Source organism: Trichosurus vulpecula, chromosome 1, assembly GCF_011100635.1.
Source record: "Trichosurus vulpecula isolate mTriVul1 chromosome 1, mTriVul1.pri, whole genome shotgun sequence".
In the NCBI taxonomy this organism is placed as follows: domain Eukaryota; kingdom Metazoa; phylum Chordata; class Mammalia; order Diprotodontia; family Phalangeridae; genus Trichosurus; species Trichosurus vulpecula.
Window position 1 is genome coordinate 196,398,780 of NC_050573.1, and position 13,267 is coordinate 196,412,046.

General features: G+C 38.8%; 1 protein-coding gene across 3 annotated transcripts in view; it reads left to right on the plus strand.

The window, feature by feature from the left end:
- SLC66A2 (solute carrier family 66 member 2) overlaps positions 1-13,267 on the plus strand; it is a 167,132-nt gene that overhangs the window by 82,725 nt on the left and 71,140 nt on the right. The gene's annotated exons all lie outside the window — the stretch shown is intronic.

Below are 13,267 nucleotides of genomic sequence, written 5' to 3' on the forward strand. Positions count from 1 at the left end.
TTCATGTATGTGTGTGTCTTTCTATCCTGTTTATACATAGTAGTTTACATGTCTCTTCCACTAAATTGTGAGCTTCTTAAAAGCAGTGACTGTTTATTGCCTTTCTTTGTATTCCTAGCGCATAGAGCCTAGCACATAGTATCAGCTTCTCAAATGGCTTGTTGATGGCCTTACTGACTTCTCTATAACTCATATCTCTGTCCCTCCTGAATATAAATATCTTTAAATTTATCAAAGTAAGAAAATTCCAAAATAAGTTATACTTTCTCATTTTAGAGTTGTATATATTATATAAGTTTTATATATCTATTTCTATCTAATGTAAAATATAATATTCACTTATCACCAAAATATGACAGTCTCTAATATGTCATTGTATAATATGGTTAAGGATGAGGTTAGGGACTGGACTTGTAATTTTACTGGTGCAGGATTAGAATTTACAGTCTTAGAGAGTTGCCCAGAGCAATGGTATCAGGTTCAAAAGAAACAGAGCAGCACATAAAGATCCCTGGGGGCTGCATATTGACTTCGAAAACCATATAGTAATATCTATATTCTGTTGCATTTTTATTTTGTTTAATATTTCCCAATATGACACTACTGACCTAGAGTACTGAGTGTCACACAGCCAGTAATGTTAGAGCTGGGTCTTAAAACTCAGGTTTTCCTGGCTCTGAGGACAGATCTTTTCCCACTACACAACACTGCCTCTCAATTAACTAGTATAATTGTGTAATATGAATTTATTACACACACATATGTATGTTTATATGTAATATTCATGTCATTAAAATGAGAGAGATTAGTAAATTTTATTTAAGGTTTAAGGGAAGGCTTTGATACTTTCTAAGAAGAATTGTAGATGAATTTAAGAAGTGCTGACCAATAAAGGATCACCTTGTGCACTTGGAACTATTTTTTTTTTGCCTTGTCTAGGCAGGCTTGTCGTTTGTGATATTTCAAAAGCACAAGCCTGAGTTGCTGCTGAAAAGAAGCAAGACATTTGCTGTCTGTGAATCAGAAAGGAAAACAATGCTTATTGAAGGAGGTTGTTAATTAGAGGTTGTGAAAATGTCTCGTATGTTTTTCTTTAGTTGGATAGAGATAGGAACCTCCTTTTTTTTTTTTTTAAAAGGTACCTATATCAAGTTCCATTATTACCATCTGTTGTGAAAATTAGGTTTATAGGCTATAGCCAAATAATGTGGTAAAATTTTTAACACAATGGAGCAGGGAATTTTAATACTTAATCCTTTGTATCACATATTAACTTGATTCAAGTTTCAAAATATATATTTTGTCTCTTTGTAAGCTGCAGCCTTCTTATAATTCATGTTCTTGCCAGTATAATACAGGTACTTTATGTTTTTCTTGGACCTTGCTGCCAGGCTAAAACATTTGTTCTTCCCTCATTTTTTTTTCTTCCCTCATTTTGTTAACAAAGAAACCAGCATGCTAAAGTGTCTTGTGTTAGGTCCTGTGTGTGTGTAACTCAGTCATGGAAGTTCTGCTACTTCTTATGTCATGAGCCAGTCATAGAGGGACCAGAACAGTCATCTTTTCCAGTTTCATCTTAGATACCAAAAAACATAGGTTCTGTCAAGTAGTATAGTCTTTTAGTATATATCTATGCATATAGATATGAAAATAACCTTGAATCTTCTTATGCTTCCTTTTAATATTTCAGGCTCTCTCCTTTTCTCTGAGGGAAAGAAAAGGCCCAAAGCACTTATCTCTATGAGTGATAAACAGAGCTCAAGACTGTCATGGCATTGGCACCAATTAAACTTTCAACTTGTTCATTGTTCTGCCTGGACACTGATTTGTCCAGGATTCTTGTTAGTTAAATGTCACTAAACAGTTGTACTGACTTGTGGGTTGTTAACCACATTTTTATTTCTTCAGTCTCCTAGGTGTGACTTTCTGGTATTTTAAACAGACAAGTACATCCTTACTGACTTGTAAATAACATTCTTGTTCTCTGTGAAATTTTTGAAAAAATTTTTAACATTCAGGTTTTACCTTTTGATTTGCCTTTTCATAGAAAAGGAAGGGGCCATGCAGGACCCCATCAACTGTGGTGTAGAAATGATAACTCTGTACCCTGTTTATACCTCATGTATGTGTTTGTAGCCACTGCCTTTGGCTCTGAAAGGTTTCTTCATGTACAAAATTGGAATAATACTTATCACTTAATATTAGAGCGCTGAGGGAAAATTGATAAGAGTGCACTTGCCTTTAAGGACTTTAGAATTTGATGTCTTTAATCTCTTAAGTGATCTGGTCTGCGGATACTTGCATCCACAGTGGAACTGCAGCCACATAGCTACTTATTTGAATTTGTTATTATTAAAAAATCAGTAGCATAATTCTTAAGTTATAAACGTTTAAAAGCTAGCATGTGAAATTTGTTTACAGTATGAACTTTTGTCATACACTCTTACTCCTTAGCATTCACATCCATGTAAGCTCATTCATCCGTTAACCTTTTTGCTTGGGATGAGTTACTTTCCAAGCAAGTAGGAAGGAATGCTAATTTTTCTTTGTTGTACTCCAGATTTTCCTGGGAAAGACTGGTAGCCTTTTTTTAAAAGGGAAAATGTGGGCTGGTAATTTCTTTTGTGCTCTTCTTTTGTACTTATTAGGTATTTTACATCAGCTTAATCACATGGGGGCAGAGTTTATAGGTGGTTTTGCGATTTCAGTTTTGGTTAAATTCGCTTTTGTTTCTCAGTGTTGATAACCTTTTTGAAGGCTCTATGCAGCCAGGTTCTGTGGCAGACTAAGCATAGAAAAAATATGCCAGAAAATCCATCTTGCCATCTTAGTGTATACACAAATGGAATTGTTCTGACAGTGTTTCATCTTTCTGTTATGGTATTGCCATTCTAGCTTGAATAAAACAAAAACAAACTTAGGTTTTAACTTTCTAGTTACCAGATTTGATTTGATTTTGAGGAGGGACTGGGATGGAGGAATGGTCTGGTTCAATTTTCTGTTAGGGCGTTCCTTACACCCTGTAATAGGTATCTTTTTCTCTCATCTCTCGTCAGTTCCCTTTATCACCTATCCCTATTCTTCTGTAATCACAGACAACTTGTATAGAGTACACATTCAGCAACTAGAATGGGATTTTTCTGTCAGCATAGCTGGTTTTGTTCAAAAGAGCTTGATGAGAGTGTCAACTGGACAAAACCAGCCTCTCACTTGTGGGTGGCCAGAGCAGGTTAGAGACAGGAGAGTCAGGAATCAAACAGAAGTTTAATTTCAAAGTGAGGGAAATGGCTTGCAAGCAAGGACACATGTGCCACAGCTACACCCCTGGGGTGGGGGGGAGCTACTTTAGTGTAGGCAGATCTCAATATTTATACCTATGGCTATGCAGTGAGCTGTAGCCCTGACAATGAGGGGTAACAGCAACAATGAGACAAGTTTGATTCATAGCAGCACTGAATGACTGGAACATAGGTACTTGTCCAGTGCTTGTCTGAGCTCAGAGAACACCTGGTGCTGGTCAAAGCAATACAATAATCATATGAAACAATTCTGGGATTTTGTCAGAGGGTGAGTACAAAGGATTGTTGTTATGGCAAGCTCAGGGCACAGCTTGCTTGCTAGGCCTTAGCTCTGGAAAATGGTGTCTCCTAATATCTTCACAAGAGGGAGGTATGTTATTCCCTGAGCCCTCCTGTTTATTGTCCTAATAGCTGTGTTATTTATAACCTTCAGTATATGCCTTTGGAAGCATTTGTGAAAGTGGATGATTGGTTTGTTTGAAACTGCTTGGAAAAATCTGCTTGTATGACACACTAGTTTAATCATCAGAATAGAGACCAACAAAATTATGATCCAGGAAGAAAACACTGGTGGTAAACATGACATTATCTACTTAGTAGCAGACTCTTCTATGTGTACCTATTCAATTTCCATTCATTCGGAAGAGGAAATTAGGCACTAATGGTGCTTATGAAGGAGTTGTTTGTTTAGTTTACATTTGGAACAGTACTGAGGATGCCATTTCTCATGACAGTATTTAATAAATGTTTATTGACTGATTGTCATATCACTCCTGAAACTCGTAGCCTTCCTTCCTTCCTTCCTTCCTTCCTTCCTTCCTTCCTTCCTTCCTTCCTTCCTTCCTTCCTTCATCATGAGTACTGAAGCTCAGAAATGAAGGACAGAACAAGTAGATGGCAAATATGATGCTTTTCTTAGACCCATCATTGGTTGATTTAATGTAACTTTGGGCAAGTCCTCTATTGAATTTCTACGTGTCTTACTTTAAAATAAAAGATATAAACACAAAACTTAAAACCTTACAAAGTTTCTCTTTTCCCTCTCCTCTAAGGGCAATGCCTTTTGAAGATTCATTACTTAATAACATGCTGTCTTTACTACAGAAGTCTATCAATCAACAAGCATTTATAAAACTTCTGCTATATGCCAAGCTTTAGGGAAGCTAAGGCAGAAGTGAAGTAGTCTCTGCCATCAAGAAGCTAACATTCTGTTGTGAGAGACAAAAAAATATGTTCATAATCTTTAACAAGCTTAAACTTACCCCAAAACTTCTGGGATACCCTGTCTAATTATAGATGAAGTAACTTCTGGGGAAGGAGAGATGCTGGCATTTGAAGGCATTAGGAAAGGTCTCATGTTGATGGCACCAGACCTGAGCTTTGAAGAGAATTATGTCCCCTTACTCTTTCTTTTTCCAGTCTTATTACACATTATTTGTTTCTGTGAACTCTACAGTATGGCCATAATGGCCTGCTTATAATTCCTGACACACAGTGTTCCATGTCCTGTCTGTGGGCCTTTGTACTGACTCTTCACCCCATGCTTGAAATTCTTTCCCCTCACCTTGACCTCCCAGAATAAGAAGCTTCCTTTAAGATTCAGCTTAAATGCCCCCTTCTGTGGGAGGCCTTTCCCAGTACTTTGTTCTTTAAAGTTAGTTCGTGCTTGCTCTGTATATATCTCATACACAAACATCACTGCTGTACCCTTTAGCCTCCTACAGTGGGAGGACAGAAGCTAAGAGATGAAAGACTGCATAAGTCTTTGCCATCTGGTGGGTGTGGTTCTTTTCCTAGTGCCGTCATTGACTGATAGAGTGCAACTTTGGTATCGCCATCTTTCCTGTTAGTACAGTACGTAAGCAGTATTTGGCACTGTGCCTGACAGAATAAATACTCAATAGATACTTGTTTCATTAAGAAGTGGAAGTGAGGAGAAAATTCAGTTGAGGCCTTAGGCATAGTTCTCATTTGCAAAGGCATGGAGATGGGAGATGGAGTGTCATATATGAAGAACAGCAAGACATCTGGATTTGTAGGAACACTGACCATATGAAGGGGAATAATGGGTAATGAGCCTGGAAGTGAATTCTGGTGCCAGGCTTTGAAGATTGGTGCCATCAGTGATGACGTTGATCCTCCTAGTCTCTTAGACTTAATTTTTTAAAAATTTAAATACTCTTCCCCCCATCCCTCCTTCATCCTTTTATATTTAGTCATCCTCCAAGCCCTGCCCATTCATCTTCAGTGATGCTTCACTTCTATAACCATTGCCATCCTTAGTAGCTCATTATCTTATGGGGGATCACATCAAATATCTCTTAGTTGGTCTCTCTTCACTACCTGTTCTAATCCATAACAGTCAAGATTCTCAAACACAATTTATTATTCTTATTCCTTATTTAATTTACAGTAGTACTCCATGTCATTTGACCCATGTACCCTAAGAAGATCCAAGAAGGAAAGACTCCTTATGTGTAAAGATTTCTTTTTGTGGAAATTAAAAAATTACAAAGTGGGTACCCTTCAATTGGGAAATGGCTGAACAAATTGTGGTATGTAAATTAATGGAATATTATTCTGCCATAAGATATGACAAATGGGAAGAATGAAGAGAAAGTTGGGTAGATCTTTGTTTTTCCTAAAGTGTAGGTCTCACTGTATCACACATATCCCTCTTTGCTTTGATAAAATGACAGCAACTTCCTGTTATGTCTAGGCTCAAATATAATCTCAACTGTTTGACATTTAAAGCTCTTCAGAAAATATCCCCATCCTACTTTTCCTACCTTATTACATACTCTTCCCTTCAGTGCATTTACAGTCCAGTCAAGTAGGCCTTCCTGATGTTCCTCACATATCCATACTGCCTGCTGCTTGCCCCCTAAATGGACTCCCTCATCCCTTCCATTTATTAGAATACCTAATTTAATTACAGACTCACCTCAAGTGCCACCTTCTGCAGGAGGCCTCTTCTGGGCCTTCCCTGCTGCTTAAAGTCTTTTTCCACCCAAGGGTACTTTGTAAATGTTTTGTGTATATTAATATATGTGTAAGTTATCTCCTCCTTTAGAATGTATGCTTCTTCAGGGCAAGATTGTTTTACATTGTTTCACTTTGTTTTTTGTATCTCCAACACCTAGTGCAGTGCCTTGACGTATCAGAGGAATTTAACAAATTTTTGTTGAGTCATTTATGAATTCATGTGGAACAAAGTAATTGGAGCCAAGAAAACAGTCTGCGTAGTAATGATAATTGTGTAAAGGAAAGTAGCATTGATGCACATTGGAATTCTGATCGCTAGAATGACCATTCTTTAGAGTTCTGACAGTGAAACATACCTCCTTTTTCTTGGTGAGTAGGGGATGGACTATAACTGCAACATAGGGCATATGTTATCAGACATGGTCAGTTTTTTTTCCTATTTATTCATTCATTCATTCATTTATTCATCCATTTATTTATTTATTTTATGGAGAAGAACTGTGAAATGAATCAATGAAATGAATCATGCCAGAGAAACAGGACCAAAAAAAAAAAAACCTACCCAAAAACAAAAACAGAAGAGAGAAAAGGAAAAAAAAATGGGGGGGGAAAAAGGCTATCATGAAGTGTGCCTCAATCTGCATTCACACTTCATAGTTCTTTCTCTGGATGTAGATAGCATTCTCCATCATGAGTCCTTTGGAGTTGTCTTTGTACCTTGTGTTGCTGAGAAGAGCGAAGTCTGTCAGGGTTGGTCCTCACAGAATCCATATATCTGTGGTTGTGTATAATGTTCTCCTGGCTCTGCTCCGCTCACTCAGCATTATGTCGTGTAGGTTTTTCCAGGTTGTTATGAAGTCCGTATCATCCCCATTTCTTATGGCACAATAGTATTCCATTACCTTCATATACCACAGCTTGTCCAGCCATTCCCCAATGGATGGGCATCCCTTTGATTTCCAATTCTTAGCTACCCCAAAAAGAGCCACTATAAATATTTTTGTACATATGGGTCCTTTTCCTGTTTGTGTGATTTCTTTGGGATGCAACCCTAAAAGTGGTATTGCTGGATCAAAGGGTATGAACATTTTTATAGCCCTTTGGGCATAGTTCCAAATTACTCTCCAAAATGGCTGGATCATCTCACAACTCCACCAGCAATGTAACAATGTTCCAATTTTCCCACATCCTCTCCAGCATTTATCATTTTCCTGTTTTGTTATTTTAGCCAATCTGACAGGAGAGATGTGGTATCTAAGAGTTGTTTTGATTTGCATTTCTCTAATCAGTAGTGATTTAGAGCATTTTTTCATATGCCTATAGGTATCTTTAATTTCTTCCTCTGAAAACTGCCTGTTCATATCCTTTGACCATTTCTCTATTGGGGAATGGCTTGTAATCCTATATATTTGGCTCAGTTCCCTGTATATTTTAGAAATGAGGCCTTTATCAGATACACTAGTTGTGAAGATTTTCTCCCAATTTTCTGCTTCCCTCCCAATTTTTGTTGCATTGGCTTTTTTTGTACAAAAACATTTCAATTTAACATAATCAAAATTATCCATTTTGCATTTTGTAATGCTCTCTATCTCTTGTTGCGTCATGAATTCTTTTCTTTTCCTTAAATCTGATAAGTAAACTATTCCTTGCTCTCCCAAATTACTTATAGTATTAGCCTTTACTCCTAAATCATGTACCCATTTTGACTTTATTTTGGTATATGGTGTAAGATATTGGTCTATGCCCAGTTTCTGCCCTACCTGGTCAGTTTTGTTGGTTTGATTTTTAAAAGAAATGTACCTGTTTGTTATGAGGGAGGGTTTAACAGTCATCAGGAAGTGAAAACGATGTAAAGGCTAAGCAATATAATTCAAATTTAGGGAAAAAAACTTATGATGGCCCCTAATTGTCAGTTTTGATCAGATGTTTTTATCAAAGAGACAGCATGGTAGAATGAATAGAGAACTAGCCTTGGAATTAGGAAAGCCCTGGGTTCAAGTTCTACCTCTGATACATACTTGCTTTGTGACCTTGCATAAGTCACTTAACCCCTCTGTGCCTTAGATAACTCTCTATAAAGGCTCTAAGTTGGAGGGATAGTTTTGACCTGCATTGGAAGTTTCCTCACCTGAGAGCTGCACGTGTAAGTCAAAAAGAAAAATGAGATGTGCAGATTTAGAGACATGGATTATGTGTGCTCAGCCTGTAGTAGAGTCTTCTGAGCTTGTATTGGTCTGGTTAGCCACAGTGGGACACACTGTACCTTGACTTCAATGTAGTGATATTATTTTGGTCCTCTTTGAGCACAAAGGACAAAAACCGTACCACTATCACAGGTCCAGCCCTTATCCTACCAGTTTATCCAATCCATCTGACCAATCCCCCTCTGTCTTCTTTGCTGACTCCTCATCCAGATCACACCCTCTAACCATAGTTGTCCTTCGGGCCGCTGTCCTGAGCCCTCTATCCTACTTCACTTGGTGATATTAACAGTTCCCATGGACTTTATTACTATCCCAATCCTAATAATTCTCAAATCTACCTATCCTGCCCCAGCCTCTCTGTTGGCCTCTAATCTCCCATCTCCACCTGTCTTTCAGTCATCTCAAACTGGCTATCCAGTAGACATCTTAAACTAGACATGTCCAAAACTGAATTTATCTTTTCCTCAAACTCTCCTCCCCTCCAAATTTCCATGTTACTGTCGAGGGTACCACTATCCTCCCAGTCCTTTGGGCTTGAAACCTAAGAGTTATCTCTGACTTCTCTCTCATCCTTTCATATCCAGTCTGTTGCCAAGGCCTGCAACATCTCTTGAATATGTCCCCCTCTTTCTTCTGACACTGCTCCTGCTCTGATACAAGCCATCATCACCTCTCATCTGGATTATTGCAGTAGCTGCTAGTGGGTCTGCTTGCCTCAAGTCCCTCCCCACTTCAAACCATGCTCCATTCAGCCACTAAAGTGATTTTCTTAAAATGTAAGTCCAGTCATGTCATCCCTACTCAGTAAACTCCAGTGGCTCCCTATTGTCTCCAGGATCAAATACAAAATAAGTTTGGCATTCAAAGCCTATCATAATCTAGCCCCTTCCTACCTTTCCAGTCTTCTTACACCTTACTCTTTGAAGTGTACTCTTGACACTGGCACCCTGGCTGCTTCAAGAACAAGACACTGCATCTCTTAGATCTAAGCATTCTTTCTTGCTGTCCCCCATGCCTAGAATGATCTCCCTCGTCATCTCTGCTTCCTGGCTTCCCTGACTTCAAGTCCCAACCAAAATCCTATCTTCTACAGGAAACCTTTCCCCAACCCCTTTTTATTCTAGTATCTCCGTTAATTATTTCCTATTTATCCTGTATATATCTTGTTTGTGCATATTTATTAGTTTTCTCTGTCAATAGATTGTAGCTGCTTGAGGGCAAGGGACTGCCTTTTGCCCCTTTTTTGTATCCTGAGCATTTAGCACAGTGTCTGGCATCTAGTAGGTGCTTAATAAATGTTCGTTGACTGAGTTTCAAACTCTAGCCTCTTGTTGGCTTTGTAGTCTGCCTGCCACCCACCTTTTTCTGCAGTATCCTTTTTCTCTATTTTACATCACAGCTTCTGTCTTCTGGCCAAGACATTCTGCTTATTCTTTCTCAATACATGACTTAGATTCTGCCCCATTCCTTTGTTCATGTCCTCCTCTTTTTGATTTTTTTTAAATTACATCCTTCTGAAACCAGTTAAATATCTTACATCCTTTAGGAAATCTCTTTAAATGCTGTTTCCTTTTGATCATATTTTGTATCCCTTGAGTACATTTGTATTAATTTCTCAAGATGTTTTCTTCCCCCTACCCCAAATAGATTTTGGACATTTTTTTTGGTTTTGTAACCTTTTTATTTTTTTATCATTTTTATTTAATATTTTAGTTTTCAACATTAATTTCGACAAGATTTTGAGTTACAAATTTTCTCCCCATTTCTACTCTCCCCCCCACTCCAAGGTGGCATATATTCTGATTGCCCAGTCAGCCTTCCCTTCTGTCACCTCACTCCCCCCGCCCCATCCCCTTTCCCCTTACTTTCTTGTAGGGCAGGATAGATTTCTATGCCCCATTCCCTATATATCTTATTTCCCAGTTGCATGCAAAAACCACTTTTTTTTTTGAATATCTGCTTTTAAAACTTTGAGTTCCAAATTGTCTCCCCTCTTCCCTCCCCACCCACCCTCCCTAAGAAGGCAAGCAATTCAACATAGGCCACACATGTATCATTATGTAAAACACTTCCACAATATTCATGTTGTGAAAGACCATTTTTTCCTCCATCCTATCCTGTCCCCCTTTATTCACTTTTCTCCCTTGACCATGTCCCTTTTCAAAAGTGTTTGCTTTTGATTGCCTCCTTCCCCTATCTGCCCTCCCTTCTATCATCCCCCCCTTTTATATCCCCTTCCCCCTACTTTTCTGTGGGGCAAGATAGTTGAGTATGTATGTTATTCCCTCCTCAAGTCAAATCTGATGAGAGCAAGATTCACTCATTCCCTTTCACCTGCACCCTCTTCCTTTTTAACATAACTGCTTTTTCTTGCCACTTTTATGTGAGATTATTTACCCTATTCTATCTCTCCCTTTCAATAGATTCCTCTCTCATCCCTTAATTTTATTCTATTTTTTTAGATATCATCCCTTCATATTCAACTTACCCTGTGCCTTCTGTCTATATATATGTATATTCCCTTAAACTACCCTAATACTGAGAAAGGTCTCATGAGTTACACACATCATCTTTCCATGTAGGAATGTAAACAAAACAGTTCAACTTTAGTAAGTCCCTTTTCTCTTTCTTGTTTACCTTTTCATTCTTCTCTTGATTCTTGTATTTGAAAGTCACATTTTCTATTCAGCTCTGGTCTTTTCATTGAGAAAGCTTGAAAGTCCTCTACTTTTATTGAAAGTCTACATTTTTGCCTTGGAGCATGATACTTAGTTTTCTTGGGTAGATGATTCTTGGTTTTAATCCTAGCTCCTTTGACCTCTGGAATATCATGTTCCAAGCCCTTCAGTCCCTTAATGTAGAAGCTGCTATATCTTGTGTTATCCTGATTGTGTTTCCACAATACTCAAATTGTTTCTTTCTGGCTGCTTGTAGTATTTTCTCCTTGATTTGGGAACTCTGGAATCTGGGGACAATATTCCTAGGAGTTTTCTTTTTGGGATCTTTTTCAGGAGGTGATCAATGGATTCTTTCAATTCCTATTTTACCCTCTGGCTCTAGAATATCAGGGCCATTTTCCTTGATAACTTCGTGAAAGATGATGTCTTGGCTCTTTTTTTTTTGATCATGGCTTTCAGGTAGTCCAATAATTTTTAAATTATCTCTCCTGGATCTATTCTCTAGGTCAGTGGTTTTTCCATTGAGATATTTCACATTGTCTTCCATTTTCTCATTCCTTTGGTTCTGTTTTATAATATCTTGATTTCTCATAAAGTCACTAGTTCCCACTTACTCCAATCTAATTTTAAGGTAATATTTTCTTCAGTGGTCTTTTGGACCTCCTTTTCCATTTGGCTAATTCTGTCTTTCAAGGCATTCTTCTCATTGGCTTTTTGGAGCTCTTTTGCCATTTGAGTTAGTCTATTTTTTAAAAATGTTATTTTCTTCAGTAATTTTTTTGGGGGGTCTCCTTTGGTAAGTTGTTGACTTGTTTTTCATGGTTTTCTTGCATCACTCTCATTTCTCTTCCCAGTTTTTCCTCTACTTCTCTTACTTGCTTTTCCAAATCCTTTTTGAGCTCTTCCATGGCCTGAGACCAATCCATAATTTTCTTGGAGGCTTTTGATGTAGGCTTGTTGACTTCTTGTGGCTGCATGTTTTGATCTTCTTTGTCACCAAAAAAAGATTCTAGAATCTGTCTGCTGCCTGTTCATGTTCCCAGCCAACTACTTGACCTTGGAGCTTTTTGTCAGGGTAAGACTGCTTGTAGAGTAGAGAGTGCTTTGTCCCAAGCTTTAGGGTCCAAGCTGCTTTCAGAGCTACTTTTACTCCACTGTCACTGCAAGCTCTGCCACAGCAGCGCTCCTCTTCCCCCAAGAACGCCAACCAGGATTGTGACCCAGATCCAAGCAGGGCACAGCAAGAGAATCTGCCTCTGTGCCAGCAAAGTGCTCCTTGCACTCCTGCTCTGATCTGCCACTTGATTCCTCCCACCGTCTGAGCCAGGAACTCTGGAACCAGCCACAGGAGCTTCCTGTTGCTGCCACCACCACTGCTGGGCCATCTCTGTCACCCCTAGGGCTGGGGCTGGACCACTCTCTAACCCAGTTCAGCAGTTTTCCCACTAACCTGCTCCATGGTCTTTGGCATTTGTGGGTTGAGAAGTCTGGTAACTGCCACAGCTCAATGATTCATAGACCTAAGGCCTGTTCTGGCCGGCTGACTCTCAGTGTGGTCTGTCCTGGCACGGCCCTCTCTGGGTTGTGCTCCACTCTCAGTACCATGCGATAAACCCTTCCTAGCAACCATCCAGGCCTCCCTGGACTGGAGACCTGCTTCCCTGTGCTATTTTGTGGGTTCCACAGCTCTAGAATTTGTTCAGAGCCATTTTTTACAGGTGTTTGGAGGGATTTTGGGGAGAGCTTAAGCAAGTCCCTGCTTTCCAGCTGCCATCTTGGCTCTGCCCCCAGATTTTGGACATCCTAAGGGTTGAAGCTGTGGCTTCTTTTCCTTTGCTTTCTCCTTATAGTGCTTAACACAGTGCTTTGTTCACTTTAGGAACTAAAAAATTTTTGCGAACAAGATTTGTGTTGACGTCCCTCATATTTAAGGGTTCACCACTTCTTAAAGAAACTGATACAGTTGACCAAAGGAATTGGACCTGACAATTAATAGCGTATGAGAGAGTAACATTAGCACTACAGTTTCTGCATGAAAATCCATTTGTCCTATCAACTGAATAGAAAATCAAATATATATGTGTATATATACCTATATATG